Below are 17968 nucleotides of genomic sequence, written 5' to 3' on the forward strand. Positions count from 1 at the left end.
AAAAAACTAAAAATGCCAAGAGTCTTGTATTTTGATTGATTACTTATGGTTAAGGTTAGGGCTGGGTAGGGGTTAAGGGTGTCATTGTCGGGATTAGGGTTGTGCCCATAGAAATGAATGGAGACTCCCCACGAAGATATGAGTACAGGTCTGTGTGCGTGTGTGTGTGTGTCTGTGTGTGCATGCCCTGCGACAGGTTGGTGTCCCATCCTAGGTTGTTCCTTGCATGGATGTATGGATGGATAGAAATTTACACCCTTGAAGGGAGGTAAGAAGTGTGTCCTAATATTAATTCCATCCTTATTTACAAATAAATACTTTACAGTCATTTTCAGCTCAAACAATGAACATTTGCATTCATACTTATATAGAAATATATGTACGAAAAGGGTCTGATCAGATATTTTGTATAGACATCTTACCTTCAGTGACTGACAGGTAAACCCGATCTCCAACATCTGAAGCTCCACTGATATTTACAAAGCATGAGTACCAACCAGAGTCCCCAGCTGTCAGATTGTTGATGGTCACAGTGAAGACTCGCTGGTCAGGATCATCTCTGATTGACACGTTACCCTCCTGTCGAGAGTCAGTGTGTACTATGGGAGTACATGACTTCCAATAACTCCCTTTACACCAGGATTTCACATGTGCCTTATATCTGTCATCACAGAAACATGGGATGGTGACAGATCCTCCTCTCTGTACAGTCACCCATCCAACTGTGGACACACTGTCAGCACCTGCAGGGAGAACAACCAACTGAATTCACATTTTCCACATCACAGTATCTCTAAGTAACTGTATAATGTTTGTATAATGCTTGGATTAGGGTCACATTCATTTATTAGAACCACGGGGTTTAAAAGACAAAGACACAAGAACAAGGGAGAGACACAGGAAAACAAAACAGGTGTCGGATCTTGGGAAGGGCTACAGCGGGATGTGGGATCGGGAATCTGAGTCTGGGAGTGTGTTCTGGGGTCTGAGAGGAAAACCAGGACCTTAAATCCCTAGTAAAAGGCCTAGATGAGGTGAATGAATGGGCTTGTCACTGTGGGACGACCACACCCCTGTGACACTAAGGCTTCATTTGTAAACTTAATTCTGTGGTATTTGACTTAAGAATGAGATACAGAAAGTATTTAAATGTATTTTAGTTCAGCCATCCATCTTCCACATGCTTATCCAGTACAGGGTCAGTACAGTACAGCGAGTGTGGAGCTGATCTGAGGCAGCACAGAGCACAAGACAGGGGAACACCCAGGACAGGATGCCAGCCTGTCACAGGGCAAACACTCACACACAGTCACTATGGGCACTTTTAGAAGCACCAATTCACCTGAACCACGTGTCTTTGGACTGTGGGAAGAAACCGGAGAACTGAGAGGAAACCAGCATAGATACAGGAAGAACATACAAACTGCCCACAGAGAGCTAGGTCAGATATCAAAACCACAAGCTTGGGGGTGTGAGGCCCCCACACTGCCCCTAGTCTCTACCAGCTAGAGGTTAACTAGCTCTCCAAACCCACTGTAGAGTGAAAGACAACCAGGTCTAATCTCGATCCCTGAGGTTGATCTTGAGCCCTGATAAACACAGACCTGCTCCAGTAGCACATGAAGCTGGGTGTTTAGACCCCACTGACTGTACACACAGAAATGACAGATGGCATCTCGGCTGTCTGCTCACATAACCACCTGTACTGCTGAAATGACCCCAGTCAGCCTCACAGAAAATCACAGGGTACAAGAGACGAGGGCATCTTATCTGCAGTAACAGTGTCTTTTTACTGATTGATCAATAAAAGGGAGAGATGACATCATCACACAGTATATTTAGATATTATACTTACAATATCAATAATCTGATTCACGATAGATTGGTCATGTCTTAAATATCACTGTTCCTGAAATAGTTTGCAAGCACTTTAAAAAACAAATGAAATCTGTTTTTTTAAAAAACGAAATTGGAAATTCACGAGGTATATGTTTCTCTTTTGAAATTACAGTGGAAACTGTTTATATCACGCCTGTCTGGGCAAAATTGATCACTATAAGTGGATGATCGGTATAACCAATTTTTTTCTTCTTCTTTATGCCTCAGGCAGATTACTATCTAATTGAGGTTTGTATATTTTTACATGAATATAAGGTAATGAACTGCACAGCGTAACTATTCACTGAATTTTATTGACGATGTCAAAACACAGTACAGCTGTTTCAAACGCTTTTCAAATTACAGTACTGTACAAATTAAATTACTGAACTGTGCATAATTCAAATACGCTATAATACAGTACAGTACTGTACATAAATATTCAGTTCAATACATTTGTATTTTCACAGCACATTTTCATGTTTTCTGTGCACGCAGCATTAGCCTTAGGTAACTAGCCAGAAGCAGGCAGGTTACCGCAAGGCAAAGTTACAGGACGATCAAAGTGAAATTACATTATATATAAAAAAAGAATTACTACCTCAGTTTTCATTTTTTCTATAGGTCGTCATGTCGAAAAAGACCCAAAATGATCAGTGTTAGCAGACTGCTTGATTACTATAACTGAATTATCTAAACAGTATTTGTACAGGAATGGCTCTGTCCCAAGCATTTGATCCATAGTACCGTGATCACTATAAGTGGCTTCCCCTGTATGCAAGAATGTGTCATTTGTTAAACATCAAAAAGTATTCAAAATATCCAGGACCACATTATTGTAACTAGCAGCAGATCTCCATCATCATCTCCAAACTGCAGCTGACAGTGTGTGGAGGAGCAGGAGAGAGATCTCTACTCAGTTCCACTGTAATGAGTGACACTCACCTATGAGCCCAGCAATGAGAAGAAACAGGAGCATCAGAGGATCCATATGTGTGTGTGTCACTGAGCCCAGATCTGTGGAGACTGACACTCACTTCCTCATCCTCTGTACCTTCACTGTCTCTGTCGTTTCTATTCTCACACACAGAAGGCAGAGTGAAGGGGGAGTGGACACTTTACACAGGAAGTGATAAAATCATAAGGCTGAATGTCTAGCGCTTCATCAAGTCATAACATTACTGTTACTCAAGAACATAAACTATCAATGCATAGACTCCTTCAGTAATAAAATTAAAATTTCAGCCGGAGTAAAGAAGACTTCATGAACGACAGTATCCAGTTTATATCCATTAATATTATCCATGCATGCACCCATCTTCTATACCCACTTGTCCTGTGCAGGGTCACGAGGGTCCACAGCCTATCTGGGAAGCTATGGCCATAAGGCAGGGAATAACCCAGGATGGGACACCAACCCATTGCAGGGCAAACACACCATTCACACACATGCACACCTACAGACAATATGGTAACTCCAACTCACCTCAGCATGTTTTTGGACTGTGGGGTGAAACAGGAGAACCCAGAGGAAACCCCACACCGACAGGGGGCGAACATGCAAGTGCAGGGGGAATATTTAAAAAAATTAATTCAGTTTGCTTGGTTTCCTGTGTCATTCATGTGACTCACAGCTATTTTCTGCAGATACAAAAATAAAGTGTGAAATGAAGAGCTGAGAGGGAGAGACACTGCAGAAAACAGTGAGGGCCAGTACATACTGTCAGAGGTTATAATCTTTACGATGTGTGTTTGTCCACTGATGCATTTTCTGTGTATTTCTTATCAGTTAAAAGGAAAACATTGTATTGTTGTCTTTGTTCTGTTGCTTACAGGAACAGATATTTTAAGAATATTTGAAATCTTATTTTAGCAACAAAAAATAACTGATAGTTGGTCTTTACAAAATATCATTTTAGCTCACAGGGTAGCTTCATTAGTTGTAGTCAGTATGGTTTGAAACTACCACAGCACTTTTGATGCCGCAAATTTTAGGTTCATAATGGAATAATATAGACTTGTCTTAAGATCTCTTGCATGTATAATTAAAAAAAGTAAAAAAATAATAAAAATAAAAATCTCTTGCATGAATGTGAGAGTCAGAGAGTGTGTGTCACACCACATACGTTAGAATTGGCAGTCCTGCATATTTCTCTTATGCACGAGTATAAAGTAGCTGACATATTCTCAGTTACTTGAGGTGAGACTGTGCTGCATACAGAGGGTCTATCCTCAGGCCTTTGTTTCAGTCCTTATTATGTATTATACAGTTTTTAAAGTGCCACTGCATAAGGTCCTTTTAATTTCTGTGGATCATTACGAAAACAAGAGGCCCAGTAGGATCGTCTCTGTGGGTGTACTCACTGTGGCTTAGTATGACTGCCTCTCAGATCAGCGCACACATTGCACTTAAATTTTCAGGCCTGAACACGCTTTCGTTATCACCGTGCTACTTTCTGTGTTGAAGACAACATGCGTTGTCTTTTGTGTTGAAGAACAGCACTACTGCACAGAATATCGGAGCTCATGATTGTCCTTATTTTGGGGTTGTCTTGCGTGCATTGACACACAGCCCTCATAGATTTATCCAGTAAGCAAGTAAGCGAATACAATTGAATCGCGCTGCACATATAAGAAGGTAGCCCCGTATTTCAACAGATATCTCGGACTTCTTGTGTTTTGCATCTAGTTGTTCCAGGATACTGTAGTCCGTCAAAATTTCCAGCAAACTCTGCACCTCTGCCGTACACCAAAGTATTTCATTTGCCGCAATATTTGTTACGTTTGTCGCTACTTGTCAGTACGAGCTGCAGCACGCGCACTCTCTGTCATTTGCACGCTCTGCCTCTGACGTCACGCGCACCCTGCAAACGACCCGGAAGACGAGGATCCGGGAGGCTGCAGCGAATATGGTGTTGTTAAGGTTATTATTTACCGTATTGGCGTGTATATTTCAAATTTTATTATGTGGTTTATATTTGTAATGGCTCGGACTAAATGTTGCAATGTCAAGTATGCTAGTAACTGATTTTCTTGACATCTCAGTTAAACTTTGGAATTATGGTAGCTGTTACCTAGTTAGCCAATGGTAGCTTAAACGGCGTAAATTAGACACGTTTCCCCTTATTGCAGAGCTTCTCCAGTGAGCCAGCTAACGTTAGCTTGTAATGTTTAAAGTTTCTCATTTGTACAATTTGTAGGTGTCCGAACGCTAAAGCGTGTGGGTTTGAATCCCCTTGCAGAGACCGTTGCTGAACGTGTTCCTTTTTTGTGCTTTTACAGACGCTCCCCTCCAAATACTGAGCAGGTTCTGTGCCCATACCGATTTCTTAAAGAAATGATTGACTACAGAAAGTTTGTCATGTCCTGCTGTTTGTTTGCTTTTCATTTTGTCTCTTGTGTATTTTTGTTTTTTTATAGGCCAGCATATTTTATTTTATTATGAACCCCTTTGCTACTTGTGTAAAACAATAAACATTTGAAAAATTATTTGAGGTTCTTTGTTGCTTTTTCTCATCCAGCTTTGAGTCCTGTTTGGTACATCATGACATTTGTAAGTTGTATTACATATAAAAGTTTACACAGTAATAGGGGTATTAATAATCCATCCATCCATTTTCCAAACCGCTTATCCTACTGGGTTGCGGGGAGCCTATCCTGAAGCCATGGGCACAAGGCAGGGAACAACCCAGGATGGGGGACCAGCCTATCGCAGGGCACACTCGCACACCATTCACTCGCACACACACACACATATGGGCAATTTAGCAACTCCAATTAGCCTCAGCATGTTTTTGGTCCGTGGGGGGAAACCGGAGTACCCAGAGAAAGCCCCACGACGACATGGTGAGAACATGCAAACTCCACACACGTGACCCAGGTGGAGACTCGAACCCGGGTCCCAGAGGCATGAGGCAACAATGCTAACCACTGCACCACCATGCCTCCCCTTATTAGTAATATATGGCAGTCAATGTTGTCCATAAGACCACATTGTAAAAATGTGTGTCAGTATATAAAAACACAAATGATTTTCTCACTGTCACTGTTTTGATTACGGGTACAGATATGGTGGTACTGCAATATGTCAGTATATCTGCAGACTTTGTCAGTCCATCATGCAGCTGTAATAATAGAATTAGAACATTTCTGTGTACTGCTACCACATAGTGGACAAATAAAAGATTGCAATCAATTCTAAAACCAGTCAGTCAGCCCAGATGTCTTTACAGGCAGTCCCCGAGTTAAGGAGGCCGACTTATGGACAGCTCATACTTACGATCGGACTGTCATGAAGCCTCTTATATTAAAAATTCAGGCTAAATACAATGGTTTGTAATAACAAACAGACGCGCCATTAGTGACGCTCCTGAAATCATTGCATGGCTTCAGCGGCTTGCTGGCTGGAAGTACAGTACTGTATTTTTGTTTTTTACTGTATAGCAGTAATAATAATGATAATTATTATCATGTACTGCATTTACTTTTCTGACTTTCCTACAAATTCACCTTAAAGACTGACTTTGGGAACCGATCTGGTTTGTAACCTGACGACTGCCTGTACTCTGAATATAACCTCCTACCCGACATTAATCCATATGATGTCCGTCCATTGAAGGGCTCATACACAGTTAAGGGTTGAACTACATGCTGTCAAGTTATAGTTAATTTATACATTTTCCTGGGATATCTGCTGTTAGTCATTATAAACACGAAGTGAAGAAATAACCATCCTGAAGTAAGTGATTCTCACCTGGAGGCCCATCAGAGGATGAAGAGGAGCATCAGAGGAGCCTTATGTGTGTCTCACTGACCTCAGATCTGTGGAGACTGACACTCACTTCCTGATTCTCCAAAACTGCATTGTTTATCTGTCTCTATCTGTGATTGAGGAGTCCAATGAAAAACCCACTTTCTCCTCTCTGATTGGCTGATATGAGTTCTGCTGTCTTCTGTGTCACCTACTGACAGACCACAGCCCACCTGACCAACGTCGTCCTTTACAGCAGTGACTGGCTGTGGCATGTGTGGCCCTATAAGGGCAGCCCTGCATGTGCTGAGGAGGCCAGCAGCACTGCCATGGGGTGTGTGCCACTGGGGGAGGGAGGGTGTCTGGGGGCAGGGGGGGAGGAAGAGCAGGAGGAAGAGCAGTGCCCAGGGCTCTACATCAGCAAGAAACTGTCAGCGAGAGAGACAAAGTATAGCACCACTGAGAAACAGTGATTGATAATTAAGTGAGCTGTCCTCACCCTCCGCTTCTACTTCCTAGGGGGGGGGGGTACTTCCCCCTCTGTTGTGACCGTGCTCCCCCCATTACTCAGATCACTTAGCACTGTCTAGCTGGAACACCCTTCAGATTCCAGGGAGCCTATTAGCTGGGGGGGCGGGACCTGGTCTGGACTGACTCCCTCCCCCAAGAAGGTGGGGGTCAGTGCAGCAGTGGGTAGTTCAGGTCCAGAAAGTAAAAGTCCAGACCAAGATTTAGTTTCAACCAAACAGCTGAGTACTCTGTGTCTGTGGCACTTTACACAACTAGTTGTTTGAAACAACATCTAAAACTGGATTTTTACTCTCTGGACCTAAACTATCCACTTCTGGATCAGTGTCATTCTTAAAGTCGTGTTTCAACTTCTGGCAAAGTTCTCCCAGGAGCCCATCTCTGTTGTATGTACAGTCGGCATGTAATTCATTCCTGCCCAGGTCCCTGACAAACAGTTGGAGGCAGAATTACTTGTTATCAGAGTATGTGAATTTTTACACACACCAGCAGCTGTGACAGAATAAGATATTTCCTTTATACTGCTGCCACATAGTGGACACAAAGAAGACTGCAGTCAATTCTAAAATCAGTCAGTCAACATGCTACCACCACAGACCATTATCGGGAAGTGATAAAACTTCATGGAACAATATGAATATGAACATACAGATGTAGTAAGTATATTGTGCAAAATTAATCTTCATCTTAACTACGCTGAATGGTGGAGTCCCAGAGTAAGTGATCCTCACCTGGAGGCCCATCAGTGAAGAAGAGGATGAAGAGGAGCATCAGAGGAGCCTTATGTGTGTCTCACTGCCCTCAGATCTGTGGAGACTGCCACTCACTTCCTGACTCTCCTTAACATCACTGCCTCCCTTTTTAGTGTGTTTTAAATGTTTAAAAATCATCCATCTATCTTTGATTTTCATAAACTGTTTGTCCACTGATGCATTTTCTGTCTGTTTCTTGTCTGTAAAAAGGAAAACAGTTTGATGCGGCTTTTGTCCTGCTCTTACCAGGAATAAATATATTAATTACATCTGGAACCTTATCATTTTAGAAACATGATTTTATAGCAAAATTATTGATAGCTGGTCTTCACAGTGAATCATTCATGCTCACAGAGCTACAAACAAATTAATCAAATAAGTCTAGTTCTTTTCTAAACTGTTACTTCCTCATATTGCAAATGAGCAAAGAGCAGTGAAATCAGACTTATTCTGAAAAGCAGAAATGTCGTTATACAGGATGTGAGTGTGAGACTCTGCAGAAACACTGTGTGCTACATGCAGAGGGTCTGACCTCAGGCCTTTGTTTCAGTCTTTATTATGTTTTATACAGTTTTAAAATGTCACTGCAGTAGGTCCTTTTAATACCTGTGGATCAGTACAAATCAAGAGGTCCGTTAGGAAGGTGTCTGTATGACAGGGGTGGGGGTGTCCTGGGGGGCAAAGTCAGGTGATTCACTTCATGTGGGTCTTATCAGCAGTCCTATCAGACTGAGAGCTGTTTGTGTTTCTCTCAGCACCACAATAGTGTTTCACACATAATGGGGTCCGTGGGCCTCCTCAGTTATATTCAGGCTTTCAAAGTTCATCAATCATAAAAACTCACATGGATCTGACACTCTGACACTGTTATATTTATTTGTTTAAATTCAATTGAAATACTACATATTACAGCTAGTTGGTGGATCCGTCTGCTCTTTATCCGTTCCTCACTGGCATACCTGGGTCTCTGTACAGTGCTTTCCTGAAGCATCAGAACCATTCATAAGGGAATCTATGTGTGGCTGCCCTCTAGTGGATACACAAAATTCAGCTACTTAAGTAGCTTGACTGTATTTCCCTCCTAGTTTAGTTTAGTTCCTAATTTAATCTAACCGATGAAGCTGAAGGCAGAGCTGGAAATTAGTTTAGTCATGACTTCAGAAGTTACCCTGACAAGGGATTCTGTACAATCAGAGATGAAGCTGCTGGATGGGATGGTCATCGCCTGCTTTTTCTGACTGATGTAGGTCTGGATGTAAAGTTACAAACTGCGTAATGTGTATCAATCTGTTTTATAATGTTCACACAAAAAAGTGCTTTTAATGTGTCTGCACCTTGTATCTCCCACAATGTGCTTCTGCATTTGATTCCTTCTTGACTTGGGGGTAAAGAGATTTAACTGGATGGATTTTACTTTTGTGAAGCACTATAGTCCAAAGTTGAACTGATTGTTCAAATCTTTTTGGTTTTTAAGTAAAACTACTTAAATTAAATTATCTGTAACCCTCTTTGCGCCTTTCTAGACTCAACAAAGCATCATTGCCAACAAAATAAGTGAGTTACAGTTAAATCAGGTAAAGAAGTTTCATTTGGAATTTACTGATCCAGGTTTTCAGCACCACGGACAGCAACTAGACTTACTGTCATTTAATGGGAGTGAAAGCAGAAACCAATAGATCACACAGGGATATTTTCATTTGATGGTGTCTTTCTTTATACTTTTGATATGCCGTCTTCCTCCTTAGCTGATATGTGAGGCTGCTGTCAGCTGAGACAAGCTGGTGTGATTTTACGCAGAGTGATAAGTGGGCGGTCCTGTTTTCGTGTGTTACATTTTCATTTGATGTTGGCCAATATATATGTGATACTGTTTCCTCCTTATCTGATATGTACAGGCTGTTGTTAGCAGACACAAGCTGGTGCATTTGTACAGCAGATTGAAAAGTGGGTGGTCCTGATTACATCACTCTCTAAAAGAGTCCCTGATTGCTGGGCTCTGACGAGGAGGCGTGACCTAAAAACCCCAAACCATTTAAGTTTGTGAAATTCGTTTTTAATAATTACCAATTTCAGAAAAATACTAAATGTTTTGTAAAGTAGCAATTTATTAATCATGTATTAAAGCAAATAATGACCAGTATAAAAGACATATACAAAACTGTGCAAAAGTCTTGGGCTGTCAAATAAAATGATGTTCAAATGATCTTCATCTTCGTCTAGAATTATAATATTTTGTCCATCAAAGTGTGGCAGCCCAGTCATTTCAAAATCTCTTCTAAAGTCACTACAGTATTTTTCACCAACCATCCAATAGACCCATATATTTTTGACTTGACCATTAACACACCTCCTATGGCTAATCAATGCATCATTAACATTTGTTTAATAATTAAATTAATTAATTGAGCTGGTGGTGAAATTTTACAAATACATGGAATTGCTGAGGTGCCCCTGAGGAGAGGTTTAGGAACCAAAGCGTGGTTCATCTAGCGATCCAAGAAGGCATCAGTAACTTTTTGGAGAAAAGAAGAAATTCTTGTTAGTTTTTATTGTTACTTTTAATTTGCATATATTTTTATGATAATTGTGTTTTTGTTCTGAGCAAATATATACAACCCAGATAAATAGCATTAAACATTTTCTTTGATGGCCCAAGACGTTTGCATAGTACTGTATTTTTTCAGAATTAAGAGACAATTTAATAAAATCCAGTCTTACCTTCACTAGATAACTATTATGAAACATTAACCAGCAGGTGGCAGCAAAGCACTTGTGAATAAGTGGCCAATACGTGGTTGTACAGGTTCCCAGCAAATAATCAACCCCTCTGTGTTTAACTGACTCACATGCTATGACTGTACAGACTGAGCAGGGCCTAGTGAGAGAGGCCTCACTGCAGTTAGCATAACCATTTATTTTACAGCTCCTCTGACTCATTCTGCTCTATGAAGGTCATCTCCTCTGCCAGCTTCCTCTGATCCAGGGAGACCCTCTGCTTCTCTCTGATTGGTTCCCTCTTTTTACAGGAGGTCCAGTGCAGCTGAATGGCGATGATGGTGCAAATCAGATAAAACACACCAGTCCCAGCTTTCAGTACAGCATCCAGAACCTGCTCCCACCTGTCAGACATATAATACACAAGTGTGTCTGTCAGTCACACATATCACATTTAAACCTGAAGAACAAAACAGTGAATCTATTCTGACTGAAGTAAAACCACCTTGATAATCAACAGCAGCACCGATCAGCTCAGTCCTACATACAGAGCCAGCTGGACCAAAGAGCTGAATAAGAGGTTGGATATGAACAGTAAAGTTTTACATGCTTTATAGAAACACGGTACAGTCACATCTGTACTATTACACAGGACACAAGGCAAGGGCTCACCCTGGATGGGATGGGATCTCAAGTTTATTATTAAGAAAATAAAATAACATCTCTCAGCACAGTCAGAGCATACACTAAGACAACAGACAAAACACCAAAGGACTGCCTTAGCCTGAGTCTCATAATATGGTCGTTGAAAGGGGTGATATCATACACCATCGGGAGGAGCCGATCCGCCACAGCAATAGCTACTCCGAGTATGGCAGCTGTCAGAGCGACCAGACCAAAAGTAGTTATATCCAGCTACAGAGATTTGGCTACCCTAGAGAATGTCACCACTGAAATGCAGAGTTTCTAATGCTTCCCCGACAGCAGAGGGAGATGGTCATCTTGTCAGAGAGACAAGACATTCCACAGGCCTACCCGGATGGGTCAGCTCAAGTTGGGACCCAAGTGTCACAATGCGGCGGGCGGCGCCTCAGCACCACACCAGCCCTGATGCCCAACGGGCCCAACCCTGTTTTTTTGATTGTATAATACTTGGATTAGGGTCACATTTGTTTATCTGAGTTTGGGAGTGTGTGGGAAGGCCTGAGAGGAAAACCAGAACCTTAAATCACTGGTAATAAGGCACAGGGGAGGTGAATGAATGGGCTCATCATTTTGTGTGATGACCACACTAAGACTGTATTTATAAATACACCTATTTCTGTGATATTTGACTTGTGAATGATATGTAAAAAATGTTCAATATTTTAGTTCAGCCATCCATCTTCCACATGCTTACCCAGTAAAGGGTCAATACAGTACAGGGAGCGTGGAGCTGATCTGAGGCAGCACAGGGCACAAGGCAGGGGAACACCCAGGACAGGATGCCAGTCTGTCACAGAGCAAACACTCACACACACTCACTGTGGGCACTTTTAGAGGCACCAATTCACCTGAACCACGTGTCTTTGGACTGTGGGAGGAAACCAGAGAACTGAGAGGAAACCAACGTAACCACAGGGAGACCATGCAAACTGAAATGACCCCAGTCAGATCAGTTGTCACCCTCACAGAAATCACAGGGTACAAAAGACAAGGGCATTTTATGAGCACTAACAGAGTATTTATACTGCTTGATCACTAAAAGGAAGACATGACAACGTCACACAGAATATATAAATGTTATACTACACAATATCAATAAATCGATTCATGATAAATTGGTCATGTCTTAAATATCACTGTTCAAGAAATAGTTTGCAAACACTTCACAAAGATAATTTCTTTTGGAATTACAGTGGAAGCCGCCTATAGTGATCACGTCTCTCTGGGCGAAATTGATCACTATACTGTAAGCGGATTATCATTATAACACATGTTTTCTCTTTATGTCTTAAGAAGATTATCATCTAATTGAGATTTGTATATTTTTACATGAATATAAGGTAATAAAACTGACGCTGTACAGTCGCTATTCACTGAATTTTATTGACAATTTTATTGATGTCAAAATACAGTACAGCTCTTTCAAACGCTTTTCGAATTACTGTAACGTACAAATTAAATTACTGAACTGTGCATAATTTGAATATGCTATAATACAGCATAATACTGTACATAAATATTCAGCCATCCATCCATCCATCCATTTTCCAAACCGCTTATCCTATTGGGTCGCGGGGGGTCCGGAGCCTATCCTGGAAGCAATGGGCACGAGGCAGGGAACAACCCAGGATGGGGGGCCAGCCCATCGCAGGGCACACCCACACACCATTCACTCACACACGCACACCTATGGGCAATTTAGCGACTCCAATTAGCCTCAGCATGTTTTTGGACTGTGGGGGGAAACCGGAGTACCCGGAGGAAACCCCATGACGACATGGGGAGAACATGCAAACTCCACACACATGTGATCCAGGCGGAGACTCAAACCCAGGTCCCAGAGGTGTGAGGCAACAGTGCTAACCACTGCACCACCATGCCGCCCCTCAAAAATATTCAATTCAATAGAATTTTTTTACACAGTGTCATGACCTGCTCGTACGATACTCCTGTATGCCACACCCCCTTATCATCCTCGTGTGAATTCCTGATTGTTCTCAGCCGTTCTGCGTTTCCGTCCCTTTAGTTCTGTGTATTTAGTCTGTGTGCTAGGCTGTCTCCCCTAGGTCTGTCATTGACGTTCTCATGCTCCCTGTCCTGAGTCTGTCTCTCGTCAATAAGGCTTCCATTGCCTGCTTGCCTGCCCCGACGCAACACACAGCACAAATTTCAGAATGTTACATTGTTTCAAACCGCTCACTGTAGTTTTGCTGCTGCATCTCCGTGGCCTTGTTTTTGGTGGTTTATCATAAGTTTTGATTATTCTATATTTGTTATTGAAAGAAAATGACTTTCTTTTTCCAGTCTTGTTTTCTGTGCTAGCCTCAAGTAGCTAGCCAGAAGCAGATGGGTTACCGCAGGGCAAAGTAGGATGATCAAAGTAAAGTAAACAAAGAAAATAACTACTGCAGTAAAAAAGACCCAAAATGAACAGTGAAAGCTGACTACTTGATTACGACAGACAAATTATCAAAACAATATTTGTACAAGAATTAATCTGTCCCAAGTATTTGATCCATATAAGTGATTCATCGTGATAACCACTGTATGCAAAAATGTGAAATTTGTTAAAATTGAAAAAGTATTCATTATTTCCAAGAACACATCAATTACATCATCATGTAACTAGCAACAGATCTCCATCATCATCTCCAACCTGTAGCTGAGAGTGTGGGGAGGAGCAGGAGAGAGATCTCTACTCAGTTCCACTGTAATGAGAGACACTCACCTGTGAGCCCAGCAATGAGAAGAAACAGGAGCATCAGAGGATCCATGTGTGTGTGTCACTGAGCCCAGATCTGTGGAGACTGACACTCACTTCCTCATCCTCTCTACCTTCACTGTCTCTGTCGTTTCTATTCTCACACACAGCAGGCAGAGTGAAGGGGGAGTGGACACTTTACACAGGAAGTGACAAAACCACAAGGCTGAAAGTTTATCACTTCAGCATGTCATTCTATTATTATTTGTCTATTGAGCAGAAAAACTATTGGAAGATAGACTCCTTTATTAATGAAATTAAAATATCAGCATGAATACAGATGATGCATGAATTAGTGTTGATGTGTACTTATACTATGTTTTTGCTTATATGAAAAGTATATTTGTTTGATCCCCCTGTTGCGTCAAAGATTCGTCTGTTTTCATCATTAGAATAATTATGTAGAATCTAGATCGGATCAAGACAGATTCTAGACCCTAATGCAGGAAGCACACAGTGTAAAGTGAGGTAAACCTTCAACAGCACGTCAGTCCATTGCAGGGCACTGGAAGGTGGAGAAATGCCATGTGAACAGAGAAAGCCTGCAAACTGCACACAGACACAGTTATGGCCACATTCAAAACCAGCACTCAGCAGTGCTGGGATGGCAGATGTATGAGTCAGATTATCTAATTCCAGCATACATCAAAGACACAGAGGGACATTGATGAACCACAGCAAGACCAACAGAAGACGGGCTTCTGACAGTAAGACATCAAAATCCGTCACTGTTTACTGTCGATGTCTCATTGTTCTTAAATGAACTGCAGGTGCAGCCAAAGCGGATTTTTAAAAGTTCTTTATCTTGCTTGGTTTCCTGTCATACATGTGAGTCACTGGTATTTTTGGTAACTTCAAAAGTTAAAGCATGAAATGAAGAACTGTGAGCCCCTGTACATTCTATCAAAGGATATCATCTTTGAGAGAGCTTGTTTGTGCAGGGATACATTTTCTGTGTATTTGTTGTCTGTAAAAAATAAAACAGTTTGAGCATCAAAGCCTTTGTCCTGCTGCTACCAGGAATAAATATTTGGAATCTTATAATTTTAGAAACATAATTTCATAGTAAAATAATTGATTGTTGGTCTTTATGGTGAATCATTCCTGCTCACAGAGTTTAAAATACAAGCAAATGAAGCAAATAAGTCTAGTTTTTTTCTGAACTGCTATATCCTCATTTTTCTCTTGCAGATGAGCATAGAGCAGCTAAATCATTAGCATGATGTAGAAGATAATTTCAGACAGACACTCATTCTGAAAAGCAGAAATGTCGTCCTACAGGATGTGAGGGTGAGTGTCACAGATCCACCCAACTCCCCTGCTGCTATGGCTCCTGGCCAGGGTGAGCGCCTCTGTCATGACTCCGCCTACCCTCCTCGTTGCCATGACTCCTGGCCAGGGTGAGCGCCTCTGTCATGACTCCGCCTACCCTCCTCGTTGCCATGGCTCCTGGCCAGGGTGAGCGCCTCTGTCATGACTCCACCTACCCTCCTCGTTGCCATGGCTCCTGGCCAGGGTGAGCGCCTCTGTCATGACTCCACCTACCCTCCTCGTTGCCATGGCTCCTGGCCAGGGTGAGCGCCTCTGTCATGACTCCGCCTACCCTCCTCGTTGCCATGGCTCCTGGCCAGGGTGAGCGCCTCTGTCATGACTCCGCCTACCCTCCTCGTTGCCATGACTCCTGGCCAGGATGAACGCCTCTTCCCTGACTCCGCCCACCTTCCTTTTGATTCAAACAGGTGCAACGGAGGGTGAGCTACGCGGATGAAGAGATCTGTGTATCCAGGGATGGAGAAAGCCGTTCATGGCCTTGTGATGGCTACAGCCACACAGTAAGAACTTAGTTCAGTATTTGTATGCATTTTCTAATTAAATTGCTTTACAGTAGTAATTCATAGGTTTTAGTTGTGTTTTGTCTTTGGTGTTAGGTGTAGTGCGTGTGTGTATATATATTTTGATATTGTAGGGTTGTGTGCAGTGATTGTTTAATCTCTTTGGTTTGTAGTTACTTTGTTTGTAGGGGATGGTCTTTTATTCAGCGTAAAGGTGTGGCTGAGGGCGGAGGTGTCTCAAAAGACAACCCCTGGAGTAGGAGTGAACCATGTGCTGCCATGGCAAGAGGGGGGAGTTGGGGTTTAGCTGTGTTTTGCTTTGTTTAGTTGTATGTAGTGCTTATTTGTTTTATCCCTTTTGTGTGTTAATTGGTTTGGCCAAACCGCTATATATGTTCCCTCATGTTACCATACTAGAAAGGTCAGTTTGCTTCAGTTACTGTTTTGCTTTGTAAAATTATGCCATGTTTGTTTTTGTTGGCCTCTTTTATGGGCCCAGTTATTAAGGTTTTGAGTTTGTTATTGTTTGCATTTCGGGGGTCAATAAAGCTCTGTTTCTTTAATTACGTTACTGCTTGGTCCCTCACAGCCTGGATCATGTGTCTCGTGTCGGGATGGTGGCAGCTGACTCGGGTGTGGCATGCCCCTGGGTTTGCCGCAGCTGCTGCCCAATTCTCCGGTAAGTGTATGGTGTGCATGAAATTCAGTGTGGGAAAGGGCACTCCAACCGACCCTGCAGTGACCCCGAGTCCCCAAAGCCCATTCGATCACCTGCAGATGGATTTCATTGAGCTAACGCCGTGCAGGGGATATAAGTATTGCTTGGTGATTGTAGATCTGTTTTCCAGATGGGTGGAGGCATTCTCTTGCCGTCGCCCTGATGCTCTGAGCGTGGCTAAATGTCTGCTAAAGGAGGTGATTCTGCGATGGGGCATTCCATCTAAAATCACCACAGACAACGGTCCTGCGTTCATCGCAGAGACCCTGGCTAAATTGGATGCAAATTGATTTGAAGCATTATTGTGCCTATCACCCCTATCGCGCGCGGGACAGTCCTGAAACATTTCAGCGGTGCAGGCCAATGGTGAGCCGTTACAGGTGAAACGATTGTTTGACTTAAAGCCGAAGATCGTCCGACCGGAGGCGCGATAAGGCGTTTCTATTGTTTCCTCTTTGGGTCACGTGTTTAGAGGCGCGGAGCTTCCATACGGTCCAGCGATTCCCGATTCATCCACAGGGTGGCGACCTTGCACGCATTTGGCGTGACACTCACGCTTTCCGACTTTCATGCTGTTGCAAGTAGTGTTATGGTAAATATATATTCTTCCACTTTAAGCCCCAAATTAGCTACATCAAAAGCACTGGGGCAGTTTTCAAACCCAACAGACTGTTTACAAGGTAATAAAACTCTTACATGCATGTAAAGCATTGTGCAGATTTATCCGCAATGAAAATCGCATGTCAGCCAGCTGACGAAAGTAGACATCCCTGTAGCCTGGCGGGCCGGGTTCCGCTCCCGGTATGGCAAAGGCAGGTTTTCACGTCTGCAGCCTGGTAGTTTCCAATATGCCTTAAATGAGAAAACATAAAACTCTTCCTGAAAAGTTTTGCTAATTTTCTCATTTAGTGTCAATCATAATTTTACTTTTAGTTGACTAAATATCATAATTACAGTGAACTAAAACTTCAGTTGATTTAGTCGTCTAAAATTAAAAGTGCTAAGTATAATGTTTAAAGTTCCCCTTCGATTTCTGAAAGTCACTATATTCACCATATGCTCCGGACCCCCCGCGACCCATTAGGATAAGCGGTTTGGAAAATGGATGGGTGGTTGCACTATATTCACCAAGATGAAATGAAAGCAATGTTAACGGATGGTATTAAGGTCTGACTGTGCAGTAAACAAATACACAGATTTCTCTCCTATTTGAAACACAAACTTGTGTTTGTTTACCCCAGAAACTGAGAACTGTAAAATCTCTAGTGCCATTAGTGCAAAATTAAATCACTTCAAAATGCGTAGGCTATAATGCCACCAGGCCTGTTC

The 17968-nt window shown here is 42.2% G+C and overlaps 2 protein-coding genes and 1 long non-coding RNA gene across 3 annotated transcripts in view; all 3 read right to left on the reverse strand.

Moving 5' to 3' along the window:
- Positions 1 to 14168, reverse strand: part of LOC125740345 (polymeric immunoglobulin receptor-like) — a 65482-nt gene extending 51314 nt beyond the window's left edge. The window contains exon 1 of the mRNA XM_049011340.1: positions 14057 to 14168. The gene's annotated coding sequence lies outside the window, so the exon portion shown is untranslated. The remainder of the gene's footprint in view (positions 1 to 14056) is intronic.
- Positions 1 to 17968, reverse strand: part of LOC125740338 (uncharacterized) — a 115180-nt gene that overhangs the window by 11854 nt on the left and 85358 nt on the right. The window lies entirely within an intron of this gene.
- Positions 14161 to 17204, reverse strand: LOC125740354 (uncharacterized). The gene is made up of 3 exons (XR_007397577.1): positions 15631 to 17204; positions 14564 to 15456; positions 14161 to 14183 (listed from the first exon to the last, which is right to left on the reverse strand). It is a non-coding gene; the product is annotated as an uncharacterized LOC125740354 (long non-coding RNA).

This window comes from Brienomyrus brachyistius, chromosome 4 (genome assembly GCF_023856365.1).
Source record: "Brienomyrus brachyistius isolate T26 chromosome 4, BBRACH_0.4, whole genome shotgun sequence".
NCBI classification, from domain to species: domain Eukaryota; kingdom Metazoa; phylum Chordata; class Actinopteri; order Osteoglossiformes; family Mormyridae; genus Brienomyrus; species Brienomyrus brachyistius.